Consider the following 14,638-nt stretch of genomic DNA (forward strand, 5'->3'; position numbering starts at 1 on the left):
CAGTTCCCTAATTATACCTTGTTACTTCAATGTATCTATGATCTTAATGTTATAGACTCTGTCTGTTATGCATATTGTACCATCTTCCTTGCATCTTGTCTTGTGTGAGGCTTGTCTGTGTCTTCACTATTGTATTTCTTCCTCAATGATGCTATTCAGAGGATTGTTGTATCAAGTGATGTCTGCAGTTCTATCTATCAAGGAATTTTATATTATCTTAATATATGCAAAGAAGTCATTGAAGTATATTTTTCTCCTTCTGAGTCAAATGTCTTTTGTGATAATCAATAAACCATAAACAGCAAAGTATCTTGTATCACTCTTCAGTCAATTGCAGGTCTGAAGATGCAAACTTGCTATAGAAAACCATTGGTGAAAGTCTACCTGTCCCCTGGTTAGTACAAAGATTATTGAATTGAGTCAAAGGATATAAGTTCAATCCTAACCTTGCCCCATACTAGCAGGGTGACCTTGGGTAAGTCACTTAACTTCTCTAGGACACATCTCATTGAATTGTAGAGTGAAAGAATTAGACTAAATGGATATGAGAAAGTTATATGAATTATTTAAAAGGCCAATTTCAGTGAAATGATGATGATAAAATCTATTATGGAAAGAAAAAGATAAAAATGCAATTCAGAGTAAATTGAAGGCATAAATTTCTGAAACTTGAACATAAAGGAGAGGAATTAGATGGAGTTAGACTAGGATGGTTGGAGAATAAAAGAGTTCTGAAAATACTGAATTTAATATTGAAAGGTATATAAACAAATGCAATTAGTAAGAAAGAATAAGAACTATGAAAGATTACCACAAACTTCCAGGGACTGACCATGAAAAAAAACAAAAGAAAAATGGGGATCTTTTTCCCATGAAAAAGGTAACATAGCATAAGTGGATAGAACACCAGATCTAAAGTCAAGAAGCTCTGAGTTCAAATGTAGCCTCAGACACTTACTAGAAAGTCATTCATCCCTATTTGCCTCAGATAGAGACACATTGGAAAAAGAAATGGCAAACCACTCCAGTATCTTTGCCAAGAAAGCCACATGGACAAATCCATGGTGACACAAAGAGTTAGATATGACTGAATAACTCAACAACAATATCACAGAGGAAAATCAGTTAACCAGTTTTTCAGGGCAGCATTTAGGGTCACTCTGTTGCTTCAGATGCAAAGTTTTCTCAAAGTATTTCTTGTTATGTATGGGGTTTTTTTGTATAAAATAAAATCATCACTGACATACACACATGCAAGATAATATCACCTATCAACTTACACATTCTGGAATCTTCCTTTTTTGAACTATCTTGAAAATCCATCCAAGTGCTTTCGAAATTGTATCACCTACAAATGGATTTTTCTCTGTACATCTTGGCCATCTACAGTAGTTCTTCCTGACTTCATCTTCTGATGTGCCATTATTAATTCCTTCCATTAGATATTGAGATAGAAAAGCAGTGGTCAAAGGATCATAGAATTAGTGTTGAAAGAGTCACAGAGGCCACGTAGTCCAATTCTCTCACTTTACAGACAAGGAAGCTAAGATATAGAGAAGTTAAATCTCAAGGCCATACATAGTAAATGACAGAGCTTGGATTGTAACTCATATCCAGCATTTACTTTACCACTTTGATTTTAGATTCCAAATATGGTGATTCTACTCTCCTCAGTGAGGAGAGTAGTTCATAATAGAAATTCTGGCAAATTTATTCCATTTTACGTCTACTTTTCTTTTCATCTTCTGCTTTTATTTATAAATGTTCTTGAGACCTGCTGACATGACTAGGTTTCACACCAAAGTTGCTATATACACACATTCATCATCATTGTTTTATCATGTTTTATTAGACAATATTATTCATGATTATCCATATTCCTCCTCCACTAATTGTCTTGTACTCTAAGCTGTTGGGACTGGAAGCTCAATTCCGTGTGGACAGTCTCGGGCAGGTAAAAGTGGGACTTCTAAATCTTAGAGTCTTACGAGGCCCTCCATGAACAGCGGGGGTTCGAGAAGGTCAGACCGAGCTAGCTCGGCTAGCTCGGGTATTTCCGCCTCTCCCCCGGAGATACCTGATGGGTGGAGTCTCCCTGCCCTCGAGGTCGTCCCGGATTGGAGCACACCTAGTTACCTAACAGCATGGTATTGAGATGCAAACTGTGTGGCTGAAGATTAAGTAGGATTGAGGAAGCCTAAAAGCTCTTAGCACGTGTGGAGCCAAAGAGAAAAGTAGGGCTCCGCTTCTTTTCTTTCCTCTCTCCCCTCCCCCTCTCTCCCCGCTTGTACTTCTACTTCCATTCCCTTAAGCTTAGCCTTCTTAGGAAATCTCCCCCTCTTCGTCCTAAGAAAGAAGAGCCCCTGCACTTGTAACCGAAACCCTGTAATAAAGCTCAACCCCTGTTTGACTCTGGAACGTCCTTTCTCTCATACGTGCATCCGGCGTGGCCAGCCGAAGACCTCGGGAGGTGAGGTAAGGAAGACTCGGGTAGCCCAATACAGGCCTCTAGGCTTGGCACTAAGCCAGTTTTACCCTTGGTTGCCATGTTTTCCCTTTGGCAAGGAATGTTTTTGCTTGGCTAATGTTGTTTGTTGTTACTGTTGTTTTGGCTCTTTGACCTTATTTTGGTCTGGGATAAGTCATAAAAATAGCTTTGCAGGAACCTTGAATCCCAGTAGCTCCAGCATCCTGGATGTGAACATAAATATTTATGTTGCATCCCGAACAGAGCAGGGCTAGAGTCTTCCAGGACCATGGAGAGCTAACACCTGACCCAACCTACCTGCCCCAGCCTAAATGACACAAAAATGGTGCTACAGTCAGGACAGGAGAACATTCTGTAGCACGATAGCAACGTCATCCTCTCCTTCACATATCATCAGTCTCAGGAGACATGATTACATCTATTTTCCTTTAAAATGTAGTGGTATCAATCTCAATAGTCATCAATGCTAATAACTTCTACAACAATCACTGCAGGCATTTTGTACACCAGCATATGCACCTATCAACTTTTAAAAGAATATTTTTGTTGACAGAAGACATTTCACCTCCTAACTATGCCTTTTCATTGGCTCTTCCTCATGCTTGGAATACTTTACCTCTTTATGTAGAGGTTCTGGCTTCCTTCAAGACTCACCTCTAGATAGCTTCTGAAATAGTCCTTTTCCAATCTTGCATGTTCTCACTGCTACTTTATTCCCCTTGAAAATACTGTACATTTACACTTTATATGTATGTTATGTATATAGCTGTTTGCATATTATCTCTCTCATTAGAATATGAGCTCCTTGTTTTTTTTCTTTCTTTGCATCCCATATCTCAGTACTATGACGTACACACACACACACACACACACACACACACACACACACACACACACACACCCTTTTTGAGCATGACTTGAAAGGACAAGAGAAGTTCCCACCCCATCCCATTGCAGTACTGGGAGGTCCAAGAGTGTGCTACCTGTAATACATATTTTTAGAATTTTCCAGCGTATTGATCAGTTTATGTTTTTTTCTCCTCTTTTTCTTTTTGTCTTAAAATATTATTTTGCTATGTGGGATGGCTCTCTGATAGCAGAAGAGGATGAATACTAGGGAAAATTTTGGTGATGTGAAAATAGTAAAAGATTTCAATACAATTTTTTTAAATAAATGTTTGTTGACTAATTCTACAAGTGGTAATAATCAAGGTGAACAGTTTAGCTTTTTCTACTTCCCATTTTTCAGCATCAGTGACTTTTTGGTCAGGGTGAATTGTTACAATTGCTTTCATCTTCTCATCATTATCCTTTTCTTCTAATTATAGGTTTGTTTGTCTGTTTATCTTTGCATTGACATATCAATGATCTAAATGTACACAGACAACTTATTCAGAATATTCAATGGCATTGGTTAACAAGTTTTATCCAATTACAACGGAGTATATTTAAAAATTTTTGTGATGATTTTTGGTGCTTACTGTATCAAGTGCCTTCTGTCTCTCTTGAAGAAAGTATTCACGATATGCAGACAGAAAGCTGAAAATTTTGTACAAGCCTTTGATCCTTTTTGTTTCTTAATTAGTGACCCTATTTTCTAATTTATTTTTATCATCTTCACCCCAAAAATGAACACTTTGACCTCTAACATAGTTCTAACTAGATATTTGTCTAGCAAGTGTGGGGATGAGGACTACACCTGAGGAGATGCCAAGCTTCCTTAATGCTTGAAACTAAAGTATTTTTCTGCCAAGCAAAATACAGAATTTTAAATGAACTATCTTCACCCTTTCCCTTTTTCTTTCTCTAAAATGCATATTAGTACATATTTGAAAATTTCCTCAATAACTATGGTTTAGAAATTCAAATTTAAATAGTCTTCTTATACTGTGTATAATAACTTAACAAAGAGACAGGTACAATCTTCACAGTGAAATACTATTTTGGGGGGCAGAGCCAAGATGGCAGAGTAGAAGGACGGATCTACTCTTAACTCTACCCCCAAAGTCCATAAAATATCAGTAAAAAATGACTCTAAACAAATTCTAGAGCAGCAGAAATCACAAATGACAGAGTGAAAGAGATTTCCAGTCCAATATAGCCTGGAAGGCAAACAGGAAAGTTCTATCTCTCCTGGTGTTTGGCCATGTGACTTAGCAGGGACAGGACTGGAGCAGGGGGAATGCCAGGCAGCAGCTCTGATTCCCAGATCTCTCACCCCACAAACACTAAAGACAGCTTCAAAAGTCAGTGAGAAAGCTCTTTCACCTGGGTGAGAAGGGAGCAGGGTTCAGCCCTAGCCTCAGGCCCAGGGCAGGAAGAAGTCATTGCTGCACAGTGTCCATTTTTGGAGCCCTCAGCCTAAAGACCCTGAGAGAATTGAGCTGGTGATCTGGATCTCAGCCCTGAGTAGCAGGCTGGGGTGAGGAGGAGCACTGGCATCATGGAGCTGAAGGCAGTTGTGGAGAGGGAACCCTGTTCACAGATCCTGGGCAAAAAAGTCTGTGGTTGCTCCCAGATCAGAGTGCAGGCCAGGAGGAGAGGAGCAAACTCCTCTCCCTTGATTGTGCCACCTTGGAGGAACTGAGAACTTACAAGTCCCTAGAGTATACCCTCCACTTGACAAAGGACTCAAAACTCAAGTAACTAGCTGGGAAAATGCCCAGAGGAGGAAAAAATAAGACTATAGAAGGTTACTTTCTTGGTGAACGGGTATTTTCCTCCACCCTTTCAGATAAGGAAGAACAAAGCATACCATTAGAGGAAGACGTTAAACTCAAGGCTTCTTCATCCAAAACCACAAAATAAATTTGCAACAGTCTCAGGCCATGGAAGACCTCAAAAAAGATTTTGAAAATCAAGTAAGAGAGGTGGAGGAAGAAAATGAGAAGAGAAATGAGAGCAATGCAAGAAAGTCATGAAAAGCAAGGCAACAGCTTCCTAAAGGAGACCCAAAAGATGCTGAAGAAAATAACATCTTTAAAAATAGGCTAGCTCAGTTGGCAAAAGAGGTCCAAAAAGTCAATGAGGAGAAAAATACTTTAAAAAGCAAAATTAGCTAAATGGAAAAGAAGGTTCAAAAGCTCACTGAAGAAAATAGTTCTTTAAAAATTAAAATGGAGCAAATGGAAGCTAATGACTTTATGAGAAACCAAGAATATTACAAAAAAAAACCCCAAAAGAATGAAAAAATTGAAGACAATGTGAAATATCTCATTGGAAAAGCAACTGATCTAGAAAATAGATACAGGAGAGACAATTTAAAAATTTTGGGGCTACCTGAAAGCTGTGAAGAAAAAAAGCCTAGACATGACCTTTCTTGAAATTATCAAGGAAAACTCCCTTGATATTCTAGATCCAGAGGGTAAAATAAATATTGAAAGAATCCACCTCCTGAAAGAGATCCAAAAAGAAAAACTCCTAGGAACATTGTGGCCAAATTCCAGAGTTCCCTGGTCAAGGAGAAAATATTGTAAGCAGCTAGAAAGAAACAATTCAAGTATTGTGGAAATACAATCAGGATAAAACAAGATCCAGCAGCTTCTACATTAAGGGATTGAAGGGCATGGAATATGATATTCCAGAAGTCAAAGGAACTAGGACTAAAACCAAGAATCACCTACCCAGCAAAACTGAGTATAATATTTCAGGGGAAAAAAATGGTCTTTCAATGAAATCGAGGACTTTCAAGCATTCTTGATGAAAAGACCAGTGCTGAAAAGAAAATTTGACTTTCAAACATAAGAATGAAGAGAAGCATGAAAAGGTAAACAGCAAAGAGAAGTCATAAGGGACTTTCTAAGGTTGAACTGTTTACATTCCTACGTGGAAAGACAATATTTGTAATTCTTGAAACTTTTTTCAGTATCTGGGTAGTTGGTGGGATTACACAAACACAGAAAGAGAGAGAGAGAGAGAGAGAGGGAGAGAGGGAGAGAGAGAGAACACAGAGTGAATTGAATAGGATGGGATCATATCTTAAAAAAAAAAAAAGAAACTGTCAAGAAGGAAATATGATATATCTGGTTTACTCTTTTCATAGGATCATAGGGGAAAGGAGGGGACCTTGGTGGTCTTCAAGTTCTACTTTCTCAGTTTACAGATAAGAAGATTGAAGGTCAGTGTAAGTGTAAGTGACTTGCACAGGCTCACCCAGCAAATACATGGCTTAAGCAAGGTTTGAATTGAGGTCCTATTGACTTCAAGTCATCCACTGTATCCACAGCAACATCTCTTTTTTTATGTAGTCAGATTGGTTCTTTGCCATTGTTCCTTCTTTTCATATAAGATCACTAACCTTTTCTTTAATGATCTATTTCTCTCGAAAATTGTAATCAGTCTCACTGGTCTATTATTTATAGACTTTCTTCTCTTCCCTTATTTTTTAAAAATCAGAACAAATGTCCTCCAGTCTTGTGACACCTCTTCTGTTGTTCACCATTTTTCAATGTCTTTACTAAGGGCTCAGTAATTACATTTGCTATTTCCTTAATTCCCTGAAGATGTTATTTATTTGGCCTAAGTGACTTGAGTTCACCAAGGGCAACTAGGCTGTCTTATACTATTTCCTTACATTTCTTGGGTATCAACTACCTGTTAACTCTTTTTTTGTGTTATTTCTAGAGCAAAGGTAATTTTCTTTTGCAAAGAAGAGCACATTTCCCTTCGACAGTCAGTTATCATATCCCCATGCTTCCAGTTAAAACACTTACATCTCTATTTTGAGCCTCTTGTATTCACAATATCTACTTTAAAACCTCCACAACCTTATTTTGTATCCCCTTATTTTGCATCCACAGCCTAAATACATTCTGTATTTTAGCATTCCTAATATTATTGTATAGTACTGTCATATTTTTATTTTCACCCTCTACTATATGCCCTTGTTTCCATCTTCAACTTCTTAGAATTTAATATTAAATTATTCTTTGTGGAACTTCCAGGAGCCAAGATAGTGGAGTGAGCAGTAAATTACCATAACTCTCCCATACTGACCTCCAAACACCCATAAAATAGCAACTAAAAAAAAATCTTGGAACAGCAGAACAACAAAAAGATGGAGTGAAACAGTCTTTGAGCTCAAGAAACTTGGAAGATTAACAGGAAAGCTTTGCCTTATTTGGGTAAAAGGGGACGATAGTCCAGGAAGCATCCCAGCAAGCCAGCAACAAGCCCCACATCAGCAAACCAATGGTAGATCCTGAACCCCAGTGCAATGGAGCAAGCAGACACCAATGCCAAAACCCTCTGTGTGCCTCAGCATAGTCAGGAGACCAGGTACACTCCAGCTCTGAGAACCAACGAATGCTTCAGTGTGGTCCTGAGAAAACAGGCAACCAACAGCAGCCAGACCACCATGTGTTTCAGTGTAGTCCCAGGAAATGCAGAAATACCCCTCCAGCTTCAGCAGACCCCAAACATGAGCACTAGGACCCCAACTCAGCATCAGGTAAACTGCCAGATTCCTACATCCTCCAGCAGGGCCAGCCAAGCCCCACCCTACCCCCTCAGCACAGCACCAGATGTGAGGGTCCCCTGTGGATCTCAGGGCAACATCAGTGCAATTAGGGACTGTAGCCCCTGGCACAAGAAGCCTGAGACAGTGCCCCTTCCATACTGAGAGCTGCACTCAAATTTAAAAGAAAGGGAAAAAAATCTCCCCAAAATGAGCAAAACAACAACAACAACAAAAGAATAGAAAGTTATTACGGTGACAGGGAAGATCAAGACACAAACTCAGAAGAGGACAACAATGTCAAAACACCTATGGGCAAAACTCCAAAGAAAAACAGGAAGTAGTCTCAAGTCCAGCAAGAACTCACGGAAGAACTCATATGAGAGGCAGAAGAAAAATTGGGCAAAGCAATTAGAGTGATATAGGAGAAATATGAAAAAAAATTCAACAGCTGGGAAAAAGAAAATAACTGATTAAAAAGTAGAATTGCCCAAAGGGAAAAGAAGATACAAAAATCCACTGAAAAGAACAACTCCTTAAAAAGTACAATTGTCCAAAGGGAAAAGGAAGTACAAAAGCTAACAGAGGAAAACAACTACTTAAAAGTTAAAATTGGGCACGTAGAAGCCAATCACTCTATGAGACATTAAGAATCAATCAAACACATTCAAAAGATCAGAAGTCATGGAAAATGATATTTCAGAAGGCAAAGGAGGTAGGACTACAACCAAGAAACTTACCTGATGAAATTAAGGATAATAACATCAGGAGAGAAAACAGTCATTCGATGGAATAGAAGGATTTCAAGCTTTCATAAGGAGAAGACCAGAATTAAACCCAAAATTTGATCTCTAATATTAAGACCCAAAAGAAGTGTAATCAGGTAAACAGGAAAAAGAAACCTAAAGGATTCAGTAGAGCAAAACTCTTTATATCCCTACATGGGAAGATGACATTTTTAATTCTTAAAAAAGGTATCACTAATATTATAGCTAGAAGGAATATGTATAAATTGAGGGTACAGGTATAAGGTAAATTTGAAGGAATGACATAAAAATAATTGAGAGATGGGAAGAAGGAGTACACTGAGTACAGAAGGAAGGGAGAGGTAGAACAGAATAAATTATTTCATATGAAGAGGCTCAAAAGACCTATTAAAATATATAGAAACTGAGTCAAAATTACAAAAATGCAAGCCCTTCCCCAACTGACAAATAGTCAAAGAATATGAACAGGCAGTTTTACGATAAGGAAATAAAAGCTATCTATAGTCATATGAAAAAGTGTTCTAGATCATCATTGATTAGAAAAATGCAAACAAAGGTACCACCTCACATCTATCAAACTGACTAAGATGACAGAAGAGGAAAATCATAAATGTTAAAGAGGATGTGGGAAAATTGGGATACTAATGCACTGTTCATGGAATTGTGAACTGATCCAACCGTTCTGGAGGGCAATTTGGAACTATGCCCAAAGGGCAACCAAACTGTGCATATCCTTTGATCCAACAACAGCACTACTATGCCTATATCCCAAAAAGATCACTGGAAGAGAGAAATGACCTACATATACAAAAATATTTGTAGCATCCTTTTTTGTAGTGGCAAAATATTTGAAATTGAGAGGATGCCCATCAATTGGGGAATGATTAAATGAGCTAAGGTATCTGAATGTAATGGAATAATATTCTGCCATAAGAAATGATAAACAGGCAGATTTCAGAAAAACCTGGAAAAACTTGTATGAACTGATGCAAAGCAAAATGAGCAGAACCAGGAAATCATTGTATATAGTATCAGTACCATTCTGTGATGATCAACTATGAATGACTCAGCTATTCTCAGCAACACAATGATCCAAGATGAGTACGAAGGACTTATAAAGGAAAACATTATCCACATTTAGATAAAGAATTGATGGACTCAATGCAGATCAAAGCATATTTTTTCCACTTTATTCTTTTTTCGTGATATTTTTTCCTTTTGATCTGTTTCTTTTTTTCACAGCTAATGACTAACAAAGAAATATGTTTTACATGATAGTACATATATAATCTATATCAAATTGCCTGCTATTTTAGGAAGAGGGGAAGAAGAGACAAAAATTTGGAAATCAAAATCATTTAAAAATGAGTGTTAAAATTGTCTCGATGTAATTGGAGGGGGGGAAATACCATTAAAAAATAAATATTTGTGCATGTGTGTGTGTGTGTGTGTGTGTGTGTGTGTGTGTGTGTGTATTTAAATCTCTCTTGGTTGATAAGCTCCCTGTGCATTTTCATTGATTTCTTCAGACATTTCTTGCTTTTCTTCTTCTTCATAAATATTTCCTTTTGTATCTTCAGAATTTGATTCCTGAGAGTTTCTCATCCCTCTTGGGCTGACTTCCACAATGGAATTTTGGTCATTATGCCTTACTTCACAAAGCACTTCCCTTACAATAACCTTATGAATTAGATAGTGCAAAGATGATTATGTCCCTTTTGTAGAGGAGGGAACAGAGGCTCGAGGTAAGTTAAAGTCAGAGTCAAAAATGAAATCTCAAATTCTTGATTTCAAGATAAATATTCTGTACATTGCCTCAAAGGGAGAGTAGAAGATAATCTGACAACTGAGGGAGTTGCTTTATTGGTATCAAAAGGGAGAAAGGTCAGAATGGCCTGAAATTACAATGTGGTCAAACCACAGATTGCCCTATGCTGGATAGTCTTGGAGACAGAGGTGTCTAAATCATGATGGGCCATCTGTGGTTCTAATTTGTCTTTAAGTGGAAGAATTGGGGAGCAGAACCAAGATGGTGGAGTAAAAGCATGGACCTACTAGAGCTCTCCCCGCAAACCCAGTCAAATACCTGTGAAAAATGACTCTAAACAAATTCTGAACCTGCAGGACCCACAGAAAGATGGAGGAAAGCAAATCTCCAGCCCAAGACAACCTGGAAGATTGATGGGAAGTGTCTATCACATGAGGCTGGGAGCAGAACACAGTCCAGAGTGGGCCATACCAGCATAGAAGAGACTTTAGCAGGCCTCACAGGAACTGAATCACTGGTACTTGTACCAGTTTCCAAACTTCACAACCCCAAAATGCCAAAGACAAATTGGAAGGTCAGTGGAAAAAAACCTGTCAGACCTGTATGAAAGAGTACAGTGGTCTGGCCCCAGGCCTGGGCTGCAGAGGGGGTTGAGAAGCCTACAGCAGTTGCAACAGCAGCAAGGGCTTTTCCTGTAACTCTAGGCCCACAGATTGTGGGGGAATCAAGCAGCTGACAGTACATCCTCCTACCCCCACTGGAAGCAGAGAATTACCTTAATAAAATGCTCAGAAGTCAAGTAATTGGCTGGAGAAATGAGCAAAAACAGGAAAAACATCAGACTATAGAACCTCACTTTGTTGACAAGGATGATCAAAACATACAACCAGATCCAAAGCCTCCAAGAAAAATATGAATAGGTCTCAGGCCATGGAAGGGCTCAAAATAGATTTCAAAAATCAATTTTTAAAAGTAGAGGAAAAATTGGGAAGAGAAATGACAGTGATGCAAGAAAAGCATGAAAAATGAATCAACTGCTTGCTAAAGGGGATCCAAAAAATGCTGAAGATAGTAACATCTTAAAAAATAGACTAACCCAAATGATAAAAGAGATTCAAAAAGTCAATGAGAAGAAGAATGCTTTAAAAAGCAGAAATGGTCAAATGGAGAAGGAGGTCTAAAAGCTCACTGAAGAAAAAAAATCCTTAAAAATTAGAATGGAGCAGATGGAAACTAATGACTTTATGAAAAATCAAGAAATTATAAAACAAAACCAAAAGAATGAAAAAATAGCAGACGATGTGAGATATCTCACTAGAAAAACAACTGATCTAGAAAAGAGATCTTTTGAATTATTAGACTACCTAAAAATTATGATTAAATAAAGAGCCTAGACATCATCTTTCATGAAATTATCAAGGAAAACTGCCCTGATATTCTAGAACCAGAGGGTAAAATAGAAATGGAAGGAATCCACTGATCACCTCCTAAAAGACATTCCAAAAGGAAAATTCCTAGGAACATTGTAGCCAAATTCCAGAGCTCCCAGGTCAAGGAGAAAATATTGCAAGCCACCAGAAAGAAACAATTCAAGTATTGTGGAAACAATCAGGATAACACAAGATCTAGCAGCTTCTACAATAAGGGATTGGAGGGCTTGGAATATGATATTCCAGAGGTCAAAGGAGCTAGGATTAAAACCAAGAATCACCTACTCAGCAAAACTGAGTATAACACTTTAGGGGAAAAATTGGTCATTCAATGAAATAGAGGACTTTCTAGCACTCTTGATGAAAAGACTAGAGCTAAATAGAAAATTTGACTTTCAAACACTAAAATCAAGAGAAGCATGAAAAGGTAAACAGGAAAGAGAAATGATAAGGGACTTACTAAAGTTGAACCATTTACATTCTTACATGAAAAGATAATATTTGTAACTCTTGAGACTTTTCTCAGCATTAGGGTAGTTGGAGGGATTATATATAGAGACAGAGGGTACAGGGTGAGGTGAATATGAAGGGATGATATCTAAAAAATAAAATTAAGGGGTGAGAGAAGAATATATTGAGAGAAATAGAATGGGGGTAAATTCTAAAATTTACCTCACATAAAAGAGGCAAGAGAAAGCTTTTTCAATAGAAAGGAAGAGGGGAGAGGTAAGAAGGAAACAGTGAATCTTACTCTCACTGGATTTGGCTTAAAGAGAAAGGAACATGCACACTCAATTTGACATGAAAATCTATCTTACACTACAAGAAAGTAGGGGGGAATAGATGAAGCAAGCAATGGGGAGATGATAGAAGGAAGAGCAAATGGAAGGAAAGAGTATTTAGAAATAAACGCTTTTGAGGAGGGACAGGGTCAAAAACGAGAACAGAATGAATGGGGGAGGCAGGATAGAATGGAAGGAAAATACAATTAGTCTTTCAAAACATGACTGTTATGGAAGTATTTTGCATGACTACAGATGTATAACCTATATCAAATTGTTTACCTTCTCAATGGGGTGAGTGGGGAGATAGGAAGGGAGAGAAGTCAGAACTCGAAGTTTTAAAAGCAAATGTTAAAAAATTGTTTTTCCATGCAACTGGGAAATAAGACATACAGGCAATGGGGTATAGAAATATATCTTGTCCTGTAAGAAAATAGAGGGGAAGGGGATAAGAAAATGGAGAGATATGATAGAAGGGAGGACAGATAGAAGGGAAAGGGTAATCAGAATCCACATTGTCTTGGGGTGGGCAAGAGATCGGGAGAAAACTTGGAACTCAAAATCTTGTGGAAATGAATGTTTAAAATTAAAAATTCATTAATTTTTTTAAATTAGAAAATATTAGAAGAATTAAATTACCTGTGGTGAGTATCTTGGGCCCTTCCAGATTTCATTTTTATTCCTCTATGGAGAGTCCAATGTACATTGCAAAGACACTGAAGACTCAGTTCTGGTGACTGGAACTGTTGCAGCTGCATAATAGTAATAACAATAACAATATCTAATGCTTTAATAAACCTTTAAGGTTTGCAAAGGATTGTACAGTTATTATCTCATGTGATCTTCCTAACACCTCTGTGAGATAGATGCTGCTATTCTTCCCATGTTACAAATAAGGTTGAAAGAAATTAAATGCCTTGCTCAGAGTCACACTGCTAATAAGTGTGTGAGGCAGGATTCACACTCAGCTCTTCCTAACTTCATCCATTATGTAGTTGCCAATATAGAGCAACTCACTATCATACCTTCACATAGAAGAGCCCTCAGTATCATTTCTGCTCCAACATTATCTTCCTAACAGTAGTATCCAGAAACATTTGGGTAACACCATGATAATTGTAATATTCATTTCAATATCTTCTTGAATAGAGGAGACTAAATTCAATTTTCCCTCTTAAAGTTGACTATAGGCTATCACTTTTGGCATTAATTACTGCTTACACCCTATCACAGTATATAAGGTATTTTACTCTATTATCCAATGTGCCCTAGACTTCTGAATTCTTATTTATGCTGTATATAGTTTTGCTGTCTCTTTCATTGCTATCAGGTTGTCATCTGTCATATGTATGTATGGTTTGGTGTCCCTTGATATGGAATTTAACTGTAATTTTTTGCTGTTGTCCATTGACAGCTGTGAACCTTCTCATGTGCTGTTCCTAACGTTTTATGGATAAGAAAACTCTGTTTATTAGAATATTGTATAAAGTGAGAATAAATAGATTCAGAACTAAGGCCTAAGTGGGACTTCTCAATGTAAGTAAATAAATGAGTTTTAGCATAAGTATATAGAGGCAGATTTGTTGGCCATTCAGAAGCTTTTTTTGTTTAATTCTAGATCAAGGAAATGTTCTGGAGGGATAAGACTGCCAAGATTCTGACCTACAAATGAGTGAATACTGTTGTAATTCCTTTCATCTACTTTAAAATGACCTCTTTGAAGTTTCTATTTGCATTCAGTTAAGAACCTGAGCTTTTTCTGAAGGATTGTAACAAGTTGGATGGGCCATATGTGGCTGGGTGTCAAGTGTTACTACAGTCTTTCACCTTGACCTCAGTACACTCTGGGCTATGCCAACTTACCCAGCCCATGCCCTAAATATACCTATAGGACACAGTGAAGGAACTGGAGGCACTGAGGCTAAAGAAGACAAGATTTAGGAGACAA

Source organism: Notamacropus eugenii, chromosome 1 (assembly GCF_028372415.1).
Source record: "Notamacropus eugenii isolate mMacEug1 chromosome 1, mMacEug1.pri_v2, whole genome shotgun sequence".
In the NCBI taxonomy this organism is placed as follows: Eukaryota; Metazoa; Chordata; class Mammalia; order Diprotodontia; family Macropodidae; genus Notamacropus; species Notamacropus eugenii.